The following is an 18,294-nucleotide window of genomic DNA, read 5'->3' as shown; positions in this document are numbered from 1 at the left end:
TGGGTTGGTTTTTAAAACCTTATAACATTTTCATTTTGTACCCTGAAAATCTTATCGATGTTTTTTCTGAAAGGCAAGGCAAGTTTCAGTGTTGCCAAAGCCCAAGTTTTAGAGTCAAGTTTAAAAAACATTCTTGTTTGGGGGAGGAAAAAAAATGGAACATCACTGTGCTAATCCTCTTCAGAGCCCTTCCCACACTGCTGATTTGAGATAAGCTGTCATTTTTAAAGCTTAAGGTTTTTTTTCTAAAGCATTTTGGCATTTGACAATAATGACAGAGTTGGCCTTCCCTTTCCCCAAAGCCTCATCCTCCTTACCCACAGATAGCATTACTGACCTACCAACACAGGCCATGGGCTTCAAAGCTGTTTACCTACTAGATCCGCTGGGCTTACCCTGACCCAGCATCAGTGTCTCACAAAGTCTCCTGTTGTGACCAAAGACATGTCCTTAAAATGTGGCTGGCCTCCCAGGCTGTGGTCATGGAAGAATGGAGAAGTGACCCTAAAGGGTTTAATCCACTGACCTTTACTTTGCTCTAACCAACTGCCCAAATAAATAAAAACAGCAGGGTGGCGCAGTTTCCCAGATGAATTCCAATTTATCCCTAAATATCCAGGCTTGGTTCAATGATTAAAGTTTTCAGACCATCCAAAACTCTGTCAAATGGCTCTCAACCAGAGGTGATTTTGCCCCCAGGGGACATTTGGCAATGTCTGGAGACATTTTGGGCTGTCACAACTGGAGGAGGGGATGTTACTGGCATCTAGTGGGTAGAGGCCAGGGATGCTGTTAAACATCCTACAGTGCACAGCACAATCTGCCTCACAACAAATAATTATCCAGTTTCAAATTTCAAGAGTGCTGATGTTGGGAAACCCTGGGTTAAAGTACAAAAATGGGTCATCTGCCAGCCCACTGCTAGATAAACCTTTGAAGAGACATTCATCCCAATTTAATTTAGTTGAAAATAGGAATCACAAACTCAATGCCTTCAAGGGCCAAGGAGATAAATATCACATAAACTAAGTGGCTGTGCATTAGGCACTAGAGTGTGGTAAGGTCTGTGACAAATCAGAATATAAATGCTCACTAAAATATCACTCCTTTTAAAAAATAATACTGTGCTGGCCAAGCAAAACATGGACAGCTGGCTACATTCACTCTGTGGACCCCCTGGTGGTCAGACTCCAGTTTAAAGTGATGATCAGCCCGGCATGGTTGCATGCGCCTGTAATCCCAGCAACTCGGGAGGCTGAGGCGGGAGGATTGCTTAAGGCCAGGAGTTCAAGACCTCATGTCAAATTTAAAAAAAGAAAAACAATTAAGTAGAAACTAAAAAGTGATGATCAATTTAAACAGAACTGTATGATCACCAAAAGACTCTGTCGAGTTTCATCCCTTATATCCTACAGAACTCCTGAGTTGTGCAGTTGAGAAGAGACTGGGGATCAGATCATGGGGCTTAGCTCCAGCCAAGAACAGGATCTCAGGACACCGTGCCAAGGCAGGGGCGGCCAAGGCTGAAAACTGGAGGCGAAAAATTGGAGTTCTCCCTCACTGATCTCCATTTTAGGGAAACACAATGGATATTACTTTGACGAGTACACAGTACCACATAAGTGAGGTCATTATTTTAAGAGGATACTGTCTTCCCCAAGATTTAGAATTTTTATCCAGAAGATAGCTTATTCTATGTGAATACACTGTGAATGAGGAAAGAGAGGTCCGGAAAGTTTAAAGGAACTGCCACGATTACCCGAACTGAACCTAAAATCAAACAGTGTGTCTTTTCCTCTGTGCAACTGCAAAGCACCAAAAGACAGATGAAAAGATTTCATTCAAGGTGTCAAACGTGTGATTAAACACTCTACCAAACAGAAGTTACATGTAAATTGAATCTACATTTACTCAGCATTATCCTCCTTCCTCATTAGAAAAGCCATCCACATGTTTGCCCCACATCACTGTTTTAAAATCTCTTTATCCCCTAACAGAAGCATTAAAAGCAGGTTAAGTATTTCCACCCCTCCTTCCAGATCAGGCCGTAGAGAAGAAAGGCAAATCAGCAAATGGGGCCCGGCACGGTGGCTCATGCCTGTAATCCTAGCACTTTGGGAAGTGGAGGCAGGCGGATCACGAGGTCAGGAGTTCAGGCGGATCACGAGGTCAGGAGTTTGAGACCAGCCTGACCAATATGTTGAAACCCTGTCTCTACTAAAAATAGAAAAATTAGCTGGGCATGGTGGCAGGTACCTGTAATCCCAGCTACTTGGGAGGCTGAGGCAGGAGAATCGTTTGAACCCAGGAGGCGGAGGTTGCAGTGAGCCGAGATTGCGCCACTGTACTCCAGCCTGGGCAACACTGCAAGACTACGTCTCAAAAAAAAAAAAAAAAAAAAAAAAGAAAGAAAATCAGCAAATGGAAACACAAGAAGGAAGCCCTGATATAAATGTCCCCGAGTGTATGCATGCTTTCTGTTGGAGGAATTCCTTGCCTGAAGAGACAGCATAAACAAAGGCCATCCAGAGGGAAACAAATGATAAGATAAGTGAAACACAGCAACTCTCTCTGTCCTCCCCTCTACCTACTTCCCTTAACTTGTTCGTCAGAAAAACAATCTGAGCTTGAGAGAATTACAATGTAAGCCTTCCTCTCCCAGCTGCCTCACAACTCTCATTCTAAGTTAGAGGGTTAAGGGGGGAAGACATGCTTTTCTGTAAGGTCAGTGATGGGGCTCCCAAGATATGCAACTTGGCAGACTGGAGACAGCCATCTCACCCTGCCCACAGAGAAGCCAAAAGAGCAGAACTGACAAATTGCAAACGTAACTTCAGCCACAGCCTGAAAAGAAATTGGGTTAAATGTAAAACTATATACATTTTTTAAAAAATTTTAACCAGCCCTTAGCAGAAAATATCATAGGCAAGGCAGTTTCCTGCCACAGTTCCTAGAACTTCTATAGTTGGAAGTGTCACCTACTCACAGAATCTCAAGCCCTAAATGGGTCACAGAGTATTTCCAGTTCAATCTGTATTCTTGATTTTTAAAATACGAAAATATAATAGCAGGCCTGTTCGTTTAACCTTCTGAGAACATGGTGCGGTCACTCTCAGCCATTGACTTCAATTCCAGCATTTATTTATTGCCATGTCTTCCGACTTTTAGTTCACATTACCAACAGTGCTGAGCAAAGTACCTCTAACGCAGAAATGACTGCCACACAAACAGGATGGGGAAACCAAACAGAAATGGTATTGTTGTTTCTTTTCCACCTTCAGCCTAAATCAAAATAGCAGCCACTAATAATGAGTTAACTATAGTTGCATTTGAAAAAATAATTCCCGCGGTGGCTCACCCCTGTAATCCCAGCACTTTGGAAGGCCGAGTCGGGCGGATCACGAGGTCAGGGGATTGAGACCATCCTGGCTAACACGGTGAAACCCCGTCTCTACTAAAAATACAAAAAATTAGGTGGGCGTGGTGGCGGGCGCCTGTAGTCCCAGCTACTGGGGAAGCTGAGGCAGGAGAATGGCGGGAACCTGGGAGGCGGAGCTTGCAGTGAGCGGAGATCGCGCCACTGCACTCCAGCCTGGGCGACAGAGCGAGACTCCGTCTCAAAAAAAAAAAGAAAAAAGAATTCCAAATGGGTTGCCTTGAACAGAAATGTATGACATTTTCCATATTCACAATTTCACCAACTTTCAAGAATAGAGAATGCAGCAAGGTTCTTCAAATAGTTTAAGCTGTCTGTTTCATTTCCTTTAATTTCTTACAATTAGTTTTTTGTTTGTTTGTTTGTTTGTTTGTTTGTTTTGAGACGGAATCTCGCTCTGTCACCCAGGCTGGAGTGCAGTGGCAGGATCTCAGCTCACTGCTAGCTCTGCCTTCCGGGTTCACGCCATCTCCTGCCTCATCCTCCGGAGTAGCTGGGACTACAGGCGCCCACCACCAGGCCCGGCTAATTTTTTGTAATTTTAGTAGAGATGGGGTTTCACCGCGTTAGCCAGAATGGTCTCGATCTCCCGACCTTGTGATCTGCCCGCCTCAGCCTCCCAAAGTGCTGGGATTACAGGCGTGAGCCACCACGCCCAGCCAATTTCTTACAATTAATTGTGTAGTAAATTCTGGGGATTTAGAAGGGTCCCTGGTCTAAACCTCTTGTTACAGAACTGCGGGTTCTAACTTGTGTCTAAACATTTCACTGCTTGGTTTTACCAAATCTCTATGAAACTAATACAAATTTAAGCTTAGGCACATATGAACAATCTATCTCATCTGGTGAATAATGTTGACCACCATCCTTTACTCTTCTTCTTGGGCACAAATATCCAGAACTTCATCTTAGAGTAAGCCCAGAAGTAGCACCCAAACACACATTGATGGCATCTGTCATTCTGCCAAGAAAGGAAAAAGATCAAGGATATTGGCTTTGGCAAACTTTCAAGAAGCTGCCCCTAGTCCTGACCTAATCTACACAGGAGAACAACTGTCAGAAGCATACGGTTCCTTAGCAAGCTGCTGGCAGTCTTGCCTCTCACTTACAGGGTTTCCCTACCAGTTCGCTTTAAAATATGGCACCTTTTTTTTGCCCTTAGTAGTGATAGCTGTGCACTGATATGTCCACAATGTACAGTCTAGTCCCCAAGAGCATGATTAATTTAAAAAAAAAAAGAAACAGAAAAAATGTGACTAGAATTACAGGTACAGTTTGTGGCTCCAAAACAAGGCAAAGCTAACCCATGCACTTGACCTGGTTTGTATATCACTAACAAACTGAGCTAGCCAACAAGCCAGAATATAAGAACCTATCTCAGAAAATAAAAGATGGGCATCTGTATTACCCCAACAATGCCCAAAGCTAGGATCTGAGCTATCTACTCTTGTAAGCCTAAATTCAAGAAGTCTATCAGATAGGCAACATTTTCCAATCACACTGCAGGTATTTTTTTTAGACATAAAAATAACAAAGACCAGTTTAATAGGTGACCTTAATTGTGTGCCAGCAGAAATACAGGTAGCCTTAAAACCCCAATGCTGGTGTAATTTATAGAACTGAATAAACCCAGGTTATTACTAAAGGTGAATGACATACTTAAAAAGTATAACAAGATGAGTCCAGGCGCAGTGGCTGACGCCTGTAATCTCAGCACTTTGGGAGGCCTAGGCGGGCCGAACACAAGCTCAGGAGATCGAGATCATCCTGGCTAACACGGTGAAACCCCATCTCTACTAAAAATACAAAAAATTAGCCGAGTGTGGTGGTGGACACCTGTAGTCCCAGCTACTCGGGAGGCTGAGGCAGGAGAATGGCGTGAATCTGGGAGGCGGAGCTTGCAGTGAGCTGACATGGCGCCACTGCACTCCAGCCTGGGCGACAGAGCAAGATTCTGTCTCAAAAAAAAAAAAAAAAAAAAGTATAACAAGATGAATGATTAAGAAAAAAAAAAACCTTCTGAAATCAATGTCTGTTCAAAAAATTTTAAGATTGTGTAGCCTAATGGCTAACAAGCCTTTTGTTTTCATGTTTCCCTTCCTGGCAATATGCCGTTAAGGCATAGCTTTCCTATTATTTCCTTGTGTTTTAGTCAATTGTCTTCATTAAATATTGTCTAAGTGGCACAATATCTAGTTTTAAACCAAAAGGAAAAGATCTATTGTAAGTCAGGAAATCGCACCAACTGCATTGGAAATTGAACTTGCTTCCCTAGTTTTCCCCACTTAATTCACAACGGCGGCTATGGTTTAAAAGAATAGAAATTGTTTATTTGGCACCAAATTTGCTCCACTGTAAAAATAAATAAAAGTATCTCTTCTGAGGTGGGGGAAAAAGTTTATTTTAATATCTAAGGCTATCCAATATTAGATTACATGTTTGACTACTGCTCAAGTGTTCATTATTTTCTTTTCAAAAGAGCTCTCACAATTTATGTTAAAAGACTACAGGGAAGAGGGAAGCTGAGAAATTATGGGCCCTCTTAACTCTCAATGCAGGCTTCTGTGGCCCTGTTCTGGGTGAGAAGATCTTTTATCAGATGAGGGATTCAACCCAGTGAAAAGTTACCTTACTTAACAAATAAGGTCTAATGCTGGACAGGCTCTGAACAGATTTAGAGCTGTAATATAAGAGCATTTCCTTTTTCAAATAATTTGTCTATCGTTCATACAGCAAAAGAGAGCTCCAAAGTTTTATCATTTAAATACTCAAAAACAACGTTTTTAATCTCACGCAACATTTTCTGTTCCAAAATATCAGGCTGTAAGAACCCATGACGTGAAGAAGTCATTTTACTCTCAATTAATCTAGGACTTACTGACCCAGCACTGTCTGAGAATTAACAGGCTCAAAGGAAGCTGTGATTCCTCAAACTCAAGTTGCAGAGAAAAGAATAATGTGCCGGAAAGTCAGAAACCAGGCAACATCAGGATGTATAAAGAACTAGACTGCTTGAGTCCCTAACCTGGTCTGCCACTTACAGGCTGTGTGGCCTAAGCTAGGCAAGTTCTTTAACTTCTCTGTGCCTCAGTTTCCTCATCTAGAACATGGCAATAAAAGTATCTATCTTGTATAATTATGTGTAGTCAATGACGTAGCCCATGGAAAGTATTAGAAAGGGCTTGGCATGAGGTAGGCACCTCACATACAATATCAGTATCAAATTAGCTGTAAGTGGTGTGTGGTCAGGCGAAGTGCTTTAAGGAGGAAGGGCACGGAAGGCTTCCTGGAAGATGTGGCACCTGAGCTAGATATGAAAGCACAAGATAATCCAGACACTCAGAGGGATGCACATTCCAGACGTGGACAGCCATTACTGTAGAAAGTCACAGACGGAGTAAAAACCAGGCACGCTTAAACATCAATGAGGAAAACAAGCTCACCAAAGCTGAGGGTGTATTTGGTAACCCCAGATTAATTGGGAGTGATGGGGAAGGCTCTGTACACTTGTTGTGGTGCTTCTAGGACTTAACATTCAGTTCATTTTTAGACACATGTTCTATGTATGCAAACTTGTGGACTATGAATGCAAACTCTCCCTGAAATGCTCTGTTCTCCCCCTGCTCCTAGAACACTGGAAAAGATACTAAAAAATTAAAAGGTAACCTTTTATTTCTGAAAAAAAAAAATCTGCTGGATGAAATATAGGTCACTAAAATCAACTTGAATCTCATGTTCATCTGTCCCTGTTTCAGTGGGGCTACAAACAAGGTGACAGCTCAGAGAAAGGGGGTGTACTTCAGATCCACGCTTCAACGCTGGTCTCTATCAGCAGCCTCAGCCACTCTAAGTAATATAATCTACATAAAAGACAGTACACTTGCTAAGTGAATGCATCTTCAAGAGGGGTATCATCAACCCTAGCCTGATCTGTCAACCAGACATTACCTCCAAACCACATACAGAAATAGAGAAAATGCTCTCAGTACCAATTTCTTAAATAGTACCTGTGCAATCAATTTCCTCTAAACTTTGAGGTTTGTTGTTGTTGTTGTTGTTTTGAGACGGAGTCTCGCTCTGTAGTCCAGGCTGGAGTGCAGTGGCGCGATCTCCGCTCACTGCAAGCTCCGCCTCCCTGGTTCAGGACATTCTCCTGCCTCAGCCTCCTGAGTAACTGTGACTACAGGCACCCACCACCACACCCGGCTAATTTTTTGTATTTTTAGTAGAGATGGGGTTTCACTGTGTTAGCCAGGATGGTCTCGATCTCCTGACCTCGTGATCCGCCCGACTCGGCCTCCCAAAGTGCTGGGATTACAGGCGTGAGCCACCGGGCCCGGCCTAAACTTTGAGGTCTTGAAACCACTACAACAGATGCTGTGCGTATTTAAGATTGGTATTCACTTAGAAGATTACCTCTATTATCAAGTTAGAAACTGTAATACCAAAATAAGTCACCATATTCCTCATCCAAAGGGAAAAAATCACAACAGAATATAGAATTTTTATTTTGACTGGTGTCCCCTCTAGAGAGAAAACAAGTTCGCTAACCTTAGGTTGGACACCTTGCTTTGTTTCCGGCAATATAAGGATAGACTTAACACTGGAAATACCAGAGCACGGCTTGAAGCCAGGGAGGGCCCCACAGCAGTTACAACCTCTGTGATTATTTCCTGAACCAAACACCTAGGGCACTCAAGGATACCAAGCTTTGTTGGAAAAGCATGTTTCCTCTGGTCCAACAGCTGCAACTTTAAAGTGTTTTCACACAAGACCTCAAGTTTCTCTTTATGCCATCTCCCAAATATTTACAAAATGAAACACTTTCAATCAGAACTGTTTTGTTTATAAACACCTTATTTAAGTACCATAGTGCCAACACTAAAAACAGCCTTTTAAACAAAGTAGCTCAAAACCACACACACACCCCCCTTAACACGCAGAACATGTCCACAAAACAAGAAAGCCAGGATTCAAATTCCTTAGCACCTATTCATGGAGCTCCTGTAAGCACCACCCAAGGATGTGACCCACCACACCCTCTTCATTATCACACCTCCTCACTAATTTACTAATTTATGCTCCTGAAAACCCACAGAATCCGACTACTGGATGGTAACATGTTACAAATATTAGGCAAATGTTCTTTCACATCAACCAGCCTGAAACAACTGATCCTGTTTACAGAACGGCTCTGCCTCAGGTGAGAGGACTATTGTCTCCTAGCTCTTCTGGGAGACACTGGTGGCCTGGCAAAAGCTTCTGGGTATCTTTCTCTTGGTGTCTCTCCCTATTCACGTGTCATACACCTCCTGGGAAGATTATCTGGGCCAAGGATAGTGCAACTGAGAGAAATCTAGAAATGCCTGGTTCAGGGGTAATAAGAAATTGTAACTACAAAGAAACAGTCGATGTGAGTGAATGTATTCTAAAAGCAAATAATTAGGAACTATGTCTATTTCAAATACATAGAAGGCCTTTTATGCCAGACAAGTTTTGGTTTATGATGAAATGAAACTGCTTGATAGAAAGCTAAGGGGAATATTACCACGGATGACAGAACTATCAGTGGAAATAATAGACCTTGGATCTCCAATCATAGTTCTGCTAGTTTATATTCATTTAACATATATTTATTAAAGACCTACAAATGAACAAACTGCTCTAAATGCTGCGGAGATAGAAAAGGACAAAACAAAGACCCTGCCCTCAAGGAGCTTATAATCTAGTAGGGTAGACAAGCAGAAGAATGAAGGAAATTTTCATTTAATGATAAGTTCCAGGAAAAAAGTGACAACTTCTGAACCTGTTTCCTCATGGGGATGTAGCTACCTACTGAAAATAAGATCGTAAGTGTCAACCACCAAGCACACAGCAATCCCAAGCATTTACCTGACTGTGGATACACATGCATAGACACTCTCATATACACACTTTCCCCCATAATTGCAACATCTGTGATAATGCACGTTGGTATAAAATGCAAGCAGAGGGGAAACAAAATATTTATATAAGTCAATTACACTTAATGCAATTACAAATAACTGCATTCATTAGGAATCTATAAAAAGGCAAAACTTAAACAATTATTTATAATACTAAAGTATAAGTAGAAGGGTCCAGATACTGCAATAATAGTAGTGGTAGTATAAACAGTATTATAAATAGTCACATAGCTGCCTTGTCCATATAACCTGATGGCACAGTATCAGAAGCCAAGCTTAAACCCTTAACTTCAGATTACTTTGGGGTCGGGGACGAAAAAGGACAATGACCAAGTCTATCTTGGAATCATAGGCTACTGCACCTAGAATTAACGTTAGGAACCCCTCTCTACCCTTTCCCCACATTACCAAAGAGAAGACTGAGGTCCCCAGAGGTAAAGGGTTAACCCCAGCGTGGAGTAGCCAGTGGCTGACAGAGCCAGAGTAGGACCCAAGGCTCCTGGTTATGGCCCTGCATGCTTCATCCTCAAGGACCTGCACCCTCTAGCCTGGCTTTAGATTTTATGAGAACCACAAGGGACTGCAGTGTCTTCCAACCATTATTAATTGTCCCTAATCACTTCCAATCAGCTGCACCTAGAGCAAATTGAGAGCCTTTACTGGTGACCAGAGAGCTCTCTTTATGCACAACAGGGGAGGGCGCCTTTCATGACAAAGCTGCCTCCAACACCATAAACTACCTTATTGGGGAAATGATGCGGCTAGCCCCAAAACGGGAAGAGATTTTTCCAATTATAATTTTCAGAGTTTGCCTCAGGAAAAAGGCGCCAAACAATTAGTTTCAGGGAGCGAGGTGGCGTGATGAGGTGTGGCACGGGGAAGGGAAAGGGGTCTAGAACTGTGTCCAAGCTATTTAGGAGAGAAAGGGGACAGTCCCGGGGCTGTGAAAGGGGCGAGGAGGAGAGAGCAGCTGGGCTAGGGCGAGCGTTTGACCACACCCACTAGCCACTCCCTCCCAGCTGCCCGAAGAGCCACATCGAATCGAAACAGCAGTGGCAGCGGCTAAGATTCCGAAGGCAGGAGTCGCCATGGCAACGGGATTCATCTTGCAGGCAACTCCGCTTGGATTCACTGGGTCCTGCTCGAATCTCAAGAAACTACCAGCAAAACGGTCACGGGTGGCATTTGCTCTTGATGCTCTCCAGAAAGTGGAGATGAAGGAGAGGGGAATGGAGCTCAAGCATCACTAAATACGTTATGGGGCGAGAGGTTGCTCCGGAAAGCCAGGCCATGAACAACTTGAGACCTTAGCAAGGTTTGATGAATGAGTAAACGAACAAATGAAGGTACTAGGAAAGGGAAAGAACATCCAGAGGACTGAGAGCTCTGGGCCTCGTGCACGTCTCCAGTCAGAGGGCAAGCCGATTACAAGCAGTTGGCTCTCAGAACCAGCTGGGTAAACCCGATTATCCACCCCTCCTGCCCCACAGCGAGCCTAATCATTAGATTATCCGACACCTCCACCCCCGCGCTACCACCTCCTGGCCCAGGGCTTCAGGGCAGGCGCTTCGCCCCAGCCCAGGTGCTCTATACCAAGGGACCGTGGAGACTGAGATGCGCCCTCCCGAGAGGGACGGGCGGCAGGAGCCCTCTGCGGTGCCTCACAACCGGGTCCGCAGGCGGCGCAGCCTCCCCGGCCGCCAACACCCTGCTCTCGCTCCGCAAGGCCCGATTTCCCTTCTGTCTGTTTTGAAACATTTAGGTCCAACTTAGTCTGAATTACAGGCGCTCCGTCCCTTTCGAATGGGGCTGGAAGTGAGGGTGCCAGGGGCACTGGGGGCTCTGCTCGGACGCGAACGGGTACACGAGTCCCTCCTTCCCTGTCGCTACCGCCGTGTCCACCAAGCCTGCCTCGGGGTTCTCCCTCTCGGAGCCGCCGGGCCGGGAGCTCCCGGATGCCGCTGCAGTACCCGCGGCCCCAGCCCCGGGGAGCCTTCAGCAAGGCGGCGAGTGTTACCCCGCCAGCTCCCCGGCCAGCCGGGCGCCTTAGAAAGAAAGGGAGGGACCCCAGTCCTTGGGGGCGTCTTCCTCCCTGCTGCCTCGGTTTGCGTTGCGCTGCAGCCATTTTCCCACCCCCAGCTAGGCAGCCGAGAGCTGTCTGGGTCCCGTTCCCACCCAGACCCAACCTGAAGGACGGGTTTAATATTTACCTACTGGCTCGGGAGCTCCGGGGAGGCAGCGGGAGGGCGCGCCGCGAACCCAGCGCCCAGCCCACGGAAGCACGCCCACCCCTGCACCACTGAGCGGTGCCACTTAATGAATGAGTGCGGCGGGCAAGGAGGAGCGTCCCCCTTACCTGAGCAGCCCCTGCATGCTGGAAAGGCGGCTCTGCACTCTGGGTACAATGGGATCCGGTTAAACAGTTTCCTTCACAGCCGCTCGTAGGTTACTAACTCGCAGGTGACATCACCCTCTCCTCGCCTGATAGGATACAAAGTGCCTCCCACTGCGCATGGACGCTTCGGTCGGGCGCGCAGACTCCTGGGAGTAGTAGTCCCAATCTATTAGCGGAGCCGGGACAGCTTTGCTGTCGGGACTCGTGGAAATACATCTCCCGACACACTCCTCGGCCCTTCTGCCCCGCCCCCTTATTCCCGCCCCCTTCAGGACCCGCCCCCTCCCAGCCTTACAGCCTTGCAGTGTTAGCGGTGGTCGTTCCGAAGCCGAGCTGCGGACCGCACGGGAGAGTGGGAAGGCTGCCCTGCGGTCGTGCCTGTTGACTTGACCTCTGCTTTGCCCGGCGCGGGCTCTGAAGGATCGGAGAGGTCCGGGGCTCGCGTGGTCCGGCCAGGCTCGCTCTAACTGGTCTTTCTTGGTCCCTGCTGGGAAGGGACGATTAAGACTTTTCTGCCTTCCCCAGGCGTAGCAGCTAATTCAGAGGGCTTACTGTTTTCTGGGTTAAATACGGTCCTCGAATTCGCCCCGGTCAACACTTCCCAGAGGATGGGGCGACGCGGGTCCCAAGGCGGAGGAATCTCCTTGTACCCCACTTGGCTCAATTCACCTTTCTCTTTTCTCCTTCCCGTTTAACGGAGACAAGGTGACCAGGCAGAACGCGGGGAACAACTTAGTCGGCTGAGCTGACAGAATAACGGAGGTTGTCACTACCATAAATGCGGTGTGATAGACTAGACAGTCGCCGCAACCCTCCGTCAGGGCGCCTGCTGCTGCTGCAAAGATAATACTATCGTGCAGCCATGCTTTTGTTCATCCCTGCGGCAGACTTCCCGCCCTGGTGGCTCTCCACTCCGAGGAAGAAAACGTCCTTGTCTAAAGTTTTAATAATTGTGTATCTATGTATACACATGTTTTTAAATCCACAACACTCTCCCCTCATTTTCCATACCTTTCTTTTCAAATATTTTTATAAAGACATTAAACCAAAACATCGTGCCGTTCAAGAATTGCCCTGCTCTTAACACACCTAAATATTTATTTAAAGGTAAGCAAAAGGTGTGTAGCAGAATTCTGACCCTTTAGGCAGGTTGTATTGTTAACACATAATTTTTTCTGTGGCATTTTTCATTATTCGGTGAATACCAAGTGTCTTTTAATATGAAAAGAATCAATGCATTTAGTTACTCGAGTTGTAAATGTAAATTTTAATGGCATTTGATGTGTCTCAATTCCATATAATGATCAGCTCACACACCCGTACCACTAGCAAAATCTCTAGAAGACTGTGCATCTTGTGAAAAAAAGGTTCACAATTAAGATTTCAGACGACTCCGTACTGAAGCGTTGGTGGAACTCTTCTTATCATTCATTTTCTCCTTTCATTCTGCAACACTAAGTTGGGTTCAAGTGAAAAAATATTTATGAAACTAGTTGAGGATCTCAGGGGAGAGGAAATGCTTTGTTTTGCTCAGAGAGATGTTTAGCGATGAATTCTGATTTTCTTTTAACAAGCCTGTTCTTTATAGACAAGACCCACTTTTCTCCCCCGAAAGAAGATAGCTTTGAATGTTGCTCTTCTGTCCTTGGCTATTTCGTCCGTTTCAAATATTATCTAAAATGAACTCTGACAATATAAATTTTCCCCTGGCCATCAGATCAAGGGTATAATCACTGATATTCTAACTAATGGGTAGACTTAACGTAACGCAGTTCATGGTGGAAAAATATTCAGAGAGAAACTTGACCTGGGATGATTCTAAAGGCGCTTCTAATTTTATAACTGTGTAAAGCTTTTAGATTGAAACATAATCAGTGAGCCTGAAATTTATTGAGTCAATAAATTGAATGTGGAGCCTTTCTGTTAAGACAGGGCTTATCCTTGTAGATAAAAGTATGTTACTGAGGCACACTCTGAGGAGTAATTTTAATGGAGAAATCGCCTTACAACAAGTTCTCTTGGCTCTTCAGTAATGAAGGAGAAGATGCAGTCTGTCTGAAAACAAAAATTCCATTCTCTTTAACAATATTATAGGGATGTGCCATGTGACCTAGTCATCTCCATATAAAGGACAGCATACACAATAGACTGTAAGCACATAAATGTGGAGAAATGCACATGTGAACGCTCTTCCTATCTAATAGCTATAAATATAGATAATAGATATAGAAAGAGGGCATTGTGTTTGGAAAAATTCTCTGCAAGTGGTGATGGATTTGAACTGATCCCTGCACAGTTTCATTGGTAACCAAGGGAAACAAAGATGGCCCTTTAACATGAGAAATACAGTCTGTAGAGCTAGCAGCAGAGGAAGCTTAACCACTTCTATGGAGACAGAAGGGAACTCACACACACACTCTCACTCACTTTCATACACAATCATTGTGTATGTTTGCATTTATTTTTTTCTAGGTGGCCAAGTAGTCTCATAAATCATCAAAAACACCCACTCTGTCTAGCTAATTGATATTCTCAGTCAAAATGGGTTTCTTTACTTTCTATCTTTTCATTTTACATAACTGCTGCTGTTCTGAAGGCCTTATGAAAAGCCCTGCTTCATCCCATAATCGTGGCCTATTAATTAGGAACCTGGGAGACCACTAAGAATAGATTTAATTGACAGTCTATACAGGTAGGGGATGAGGAGAAGGCACCACAAGCATTTTGATGATCTTATAAAATCACCTCTCTCAGTGCTGGTTACAAGGTTTTATTCTAGATACTGGATTTTAGATAAAGGAGGAAATGAGTTATCAACAGAGAGGAACGAATTGAAAGTTTGTAGCCTTGCGTGTACTTTCATGCAATAGCTTGGTGTTTTGCAACAATCAAGGTTGTGTGCTAAGCCCAGGTTTGGGATTGTGCCATTCCATTATTTGTGATCCATGTTACTTTGCATATTTGTGTTATTTATTCTCTCTGAGCCTCAGTTTCCTTATTTATAAAACAGGGTTAACAATAATATATATTTCGTGAGGTTTTTGAGGATTAAATTAAATGAAGCATGTAAAAATAGTTTTCAAACTGAAAAGCACTATACAAATGTTAGTTCTTTATATCATTTGCAATTTTTCCCAAAAGATTATCTCAGAAATGTCAGGCCTAATTATGGAACAAGGTAATAAAAACCCATTTAAATTAAAAATTCTTATTCTTAACAGAGACTATTAGAAAGAATATAGCACACACATATTATCTCACTCTAATTGGTAAGTAGGCAAAATGTACTTTGAAGACTAAAATGAGAAATTCAGGGTTGAACAGTGCCAGTCCTTGACTTGTTCTCAGATCTGTATGTTGTTCTTCCTCAGGATCCCCTGCTGTCCTCAGTAACATAGGGAGCTTTTCCCAAGCTTCCCAGCATGGAGAGGCACTGCTGGGGGATTGTAGGCAGGAGGAAGGGAGAAGTTAGGGAATTTCTTCACTTCCTCAGAGGTGCATTGGGTGATGTTTCTGGCAGTGGCAGCAGCATTTTCCTTGTTGGACTGGTCTGTCATGGTTCCAGCTTCTTCCAGGCCATCTGGCCTTGTAACACCTTCTCCCTTTGTCCCTCTTGCCTAGCTAGAGATAGCTTCCTGCTGTTGCTAATCTCTGCGTTGGGTGTTTGGCTTCACAGATCTATCACGATATGGCCAATTCTCTGGATCACATTATCTCTTTTAAATACTACTTAGAATCGTTTTCTGTTTTGTTGGTGGAACACTTTAACTGACATACTCACACTTTAGTTAAAGTTCTTTTAGGGGCAGACAACAAAAACTTTCTATGGCCAGTTTATGCAAAACAAAGAATGTAATGGGATTTATTCAAAGGATTAGACAACCAAGGCTCAAGACAAACAGGAACCGGACAAACTAGGAACCTAAGCAGTGGTAGTTTTCAGACCTTCTCTCCAGAGCACTGGTCTACTAGCACTCAGACTCCGAGCTCTTTGTTCCAAATTTCAAATTCCTGAGAGAAGGTTATTGTCCTATGTCAGGCAACAGTCCCTGACTTAATTATCTTAAAGTACAATCCCCAGACCAGCAACATCAGTATCACCTGAGAACTTGTTAGATACGCAGATACTTGGGCCACACCTACACACCTACTGGAAAAGAAGCTTTAGAGATGGGTCCCACCACCTGTGTCTTCACAAGTCCTCCAGCTGATTCAGACACACTTGAACGTTTTTGAACCATGGATCTACAGCAAGCATAACAAGATTGTGTGGCTCAAATATGATCACTCAGTACCTATCCCCGTGTGTTTGGGAGTCTTCTCAAAAAGGAGAAAGTGTGAACCTGGAAGCCACCCCAAGAGGTGTCAGTTTAAGCTGGTAAATCTATCAGGATCTTAATGGTTAAACTTGGTTCTTCCTGAGGGAGAGGACTTTGTAGCATTCTGAGCCAACTATTCAATTTAGTCACTAAAAAGGCACTTGGAAGAGATTCATTTCACTGTGTTTGAGAGCTCAGAAAAACTGAAAAACCAGCATCGGAACAGAACGAGGGAGATGGAGTCATACAGAAATGTGAGAATGGCAACAATACTAAGGTTAGGCACAGTAAGTGGAGGGGTGAAAATACCTCCAGCCACCCAAAACTCTCTCCAGACCAATCTTATTTGAACAGCTCCTTGGAGTTCAGAAAGAGAAACTCTCCTTTGACATATTTTAGCTGGTCTTCCTGTATCAGCTTCTTCATAACTGGCTTACTCTTAGTCCATCTGTGAGACCTGTGCTGTTCAATTCTGTAGTCACTGGCCTCATGTGGCTATTTAAATTTCAATTAATTAAAAGTGATAAAGTTTTAAAACTCAATTACTCAGTCACAGTAGCAACATTTCAAGTGCTCAAGAGCTGTGTGAGGCCAGTGGCTACCACACAGAACATCACAGATACAGAGTACTCCCATTACTTCTTCAGAAAGTTCTGTTGGACAGCACTGCTACACATTTGTTCACTAATGACTGTTTAGATTCTTTCATGCTGAAATCCACTTTCTTTTCTTCTTCTTCCCCAAGTCAAATTCTGAAGAGAGAGAAAATGAAGAGACAAAGAGAAAGGATATATAATTGTTCTGGTTCACCAACTGAAGCTAGAACATATAATAAATCACTGGCCATCATGAAAAAGACAGCCCAACTAATGCTTAAATTCATTTGTCAGCAGGAAAATATAAATTAAGACTATAATAGGATACCACTACATACCCATCACATTGTTTAAAATTAAAAGGACCAACTATACTAAGCATTGCCAAAGATAAGAAACAAATCTTACACTGCTAGTGAAACTGTAAACTGGTAAAACTGCTTTGGAAAAATCTTTGTAGTATTTGCTAAGCATGAGCATACACATCCTTTATGGCTGAGCAATTTCACTGCTAGCAATATACCTAACAGAGTTGTGTATATGTGTTTACCAAAAGATACCTATTCAAATGTTCATAGTTATGCTATTCATATATTCATATATGTATTCATATAGCCTAGGGTTGCCATGCAATATTTGGGATACACTTACACTAAAAATATTTATTGTTTGTCTGAAATTCAAATTTAAGCAGACATTAGGTATTTTTATTTGCTAAATCTGGCAACTCCATGATAGCCCCAAACTAAAATCAACACAGTTGCTCATCAATGGTACAGTGGATAAATAGATTGTGGCATAGGCACATAATACTATATTGCAGGGGTTGGCAAACTTTTTTCTGTAAGGGACCAGATAGTAAATATTTTAGGCTTTGAGGGCCATATGATCTCTGTTACAATTACTCAGTGCTGCCATTGTAGCATGAAAGCAGTCGTAGACATAAAGGAATGAGTATGGCTGTGTTCCAATAAAGCTTTATTTACAAAACAGTCAGCTGGCCTGTAAGCCTGTAAGCCATAGTTTGCCAGCCCGTGCTATCTGGCTATGAGAATTAACAAGCTATGTCTACATGTGAAAATATGGAGGAACCGCACCAAAAAACATTGAGTAAAAAGAGTATATACTGTATGATTCCACTTAAGTAACATTTTTTTAAAGAGGTAAAGCCATTGATAGTGTTAGAGTAACAGTTACCTTTAGGGGATAGTAATAGAAGAGAGCATGAGAGGTCTCTGGGATGCTGGTATTGCTCAATTTTTTATCTGGGTGCTGTTTATGTGGCTACTTTATTTTGTGAAAATTTATCATTCTGTACACTTAAGATTTGTGTCCACTAATGTATATACATATTAAAATAAAATATTTATATGAATTAAATACTAGGCCAAATTATCTCGAGATCATTCCCATAAGAAATTGTTTTATGTATTCTGGTACCCAAGTTTTTTTTATGTATTTTTCTAATTATAATGGTTATTCATGTCTTTTGTAAAGAATTTACAAAATATTGCTACTTTAGGCCATAAAAATCACCCATGAGCCAACAAACGAGGGAGAAATATTAACATTTCTCCCTCCACTCACCACCATCTTCCCTCTC

The 18,294-nt window shown here is 43.2% G+C and overlaps 1 protein-coding gene across 4 annotated transcripts in view; it reads right to left on the bottom strand.

Moving 5' to 3' along the window:
* Window positions 1–11,908, bottom strand: part of DAAM1 (dishevelled associated activator of morphogenesis 1) — a 180,867-nt gene extending 168,959 nt beyond the window's left edge. For 2 of the 4 annotated variants that reach the window (XM_054448143.2, XM_054448145.2), the window contains exon 1: window positions 11,738–11,908. The gene's annotated coding sequence lies outside the window, so the exon portion shown is untranslated. Of the gene's footprint in view, window positions 1–11,591 lie in introns of all 4 variants that reach the window. The other 2 variants (XM_054448144.2, XM_054448146.2) reach the window with 2 other exon arrangements.
* Window positions 11,909–18,294: the final 6,386 nt, after the last annotated feature.

Source organism: Pongo pygmaeus, chromosome 15, assembly GCF_028885625.2.
Source record: "Pongo pygmaeus isolate AG05252 chromosome 15, NHGRI_mPonPyg2-v2.0_pri, whole genome shotgun sequence".
Lineage (NCBI taxonomy): Eukaryota > Metazoa > Chordata > Mammalia > Primates > Hominidae > Pongo > Pongo pygmaeus.
This window is presented reverse-complemented; position numbering and strand designations above follow the sequence as displayed.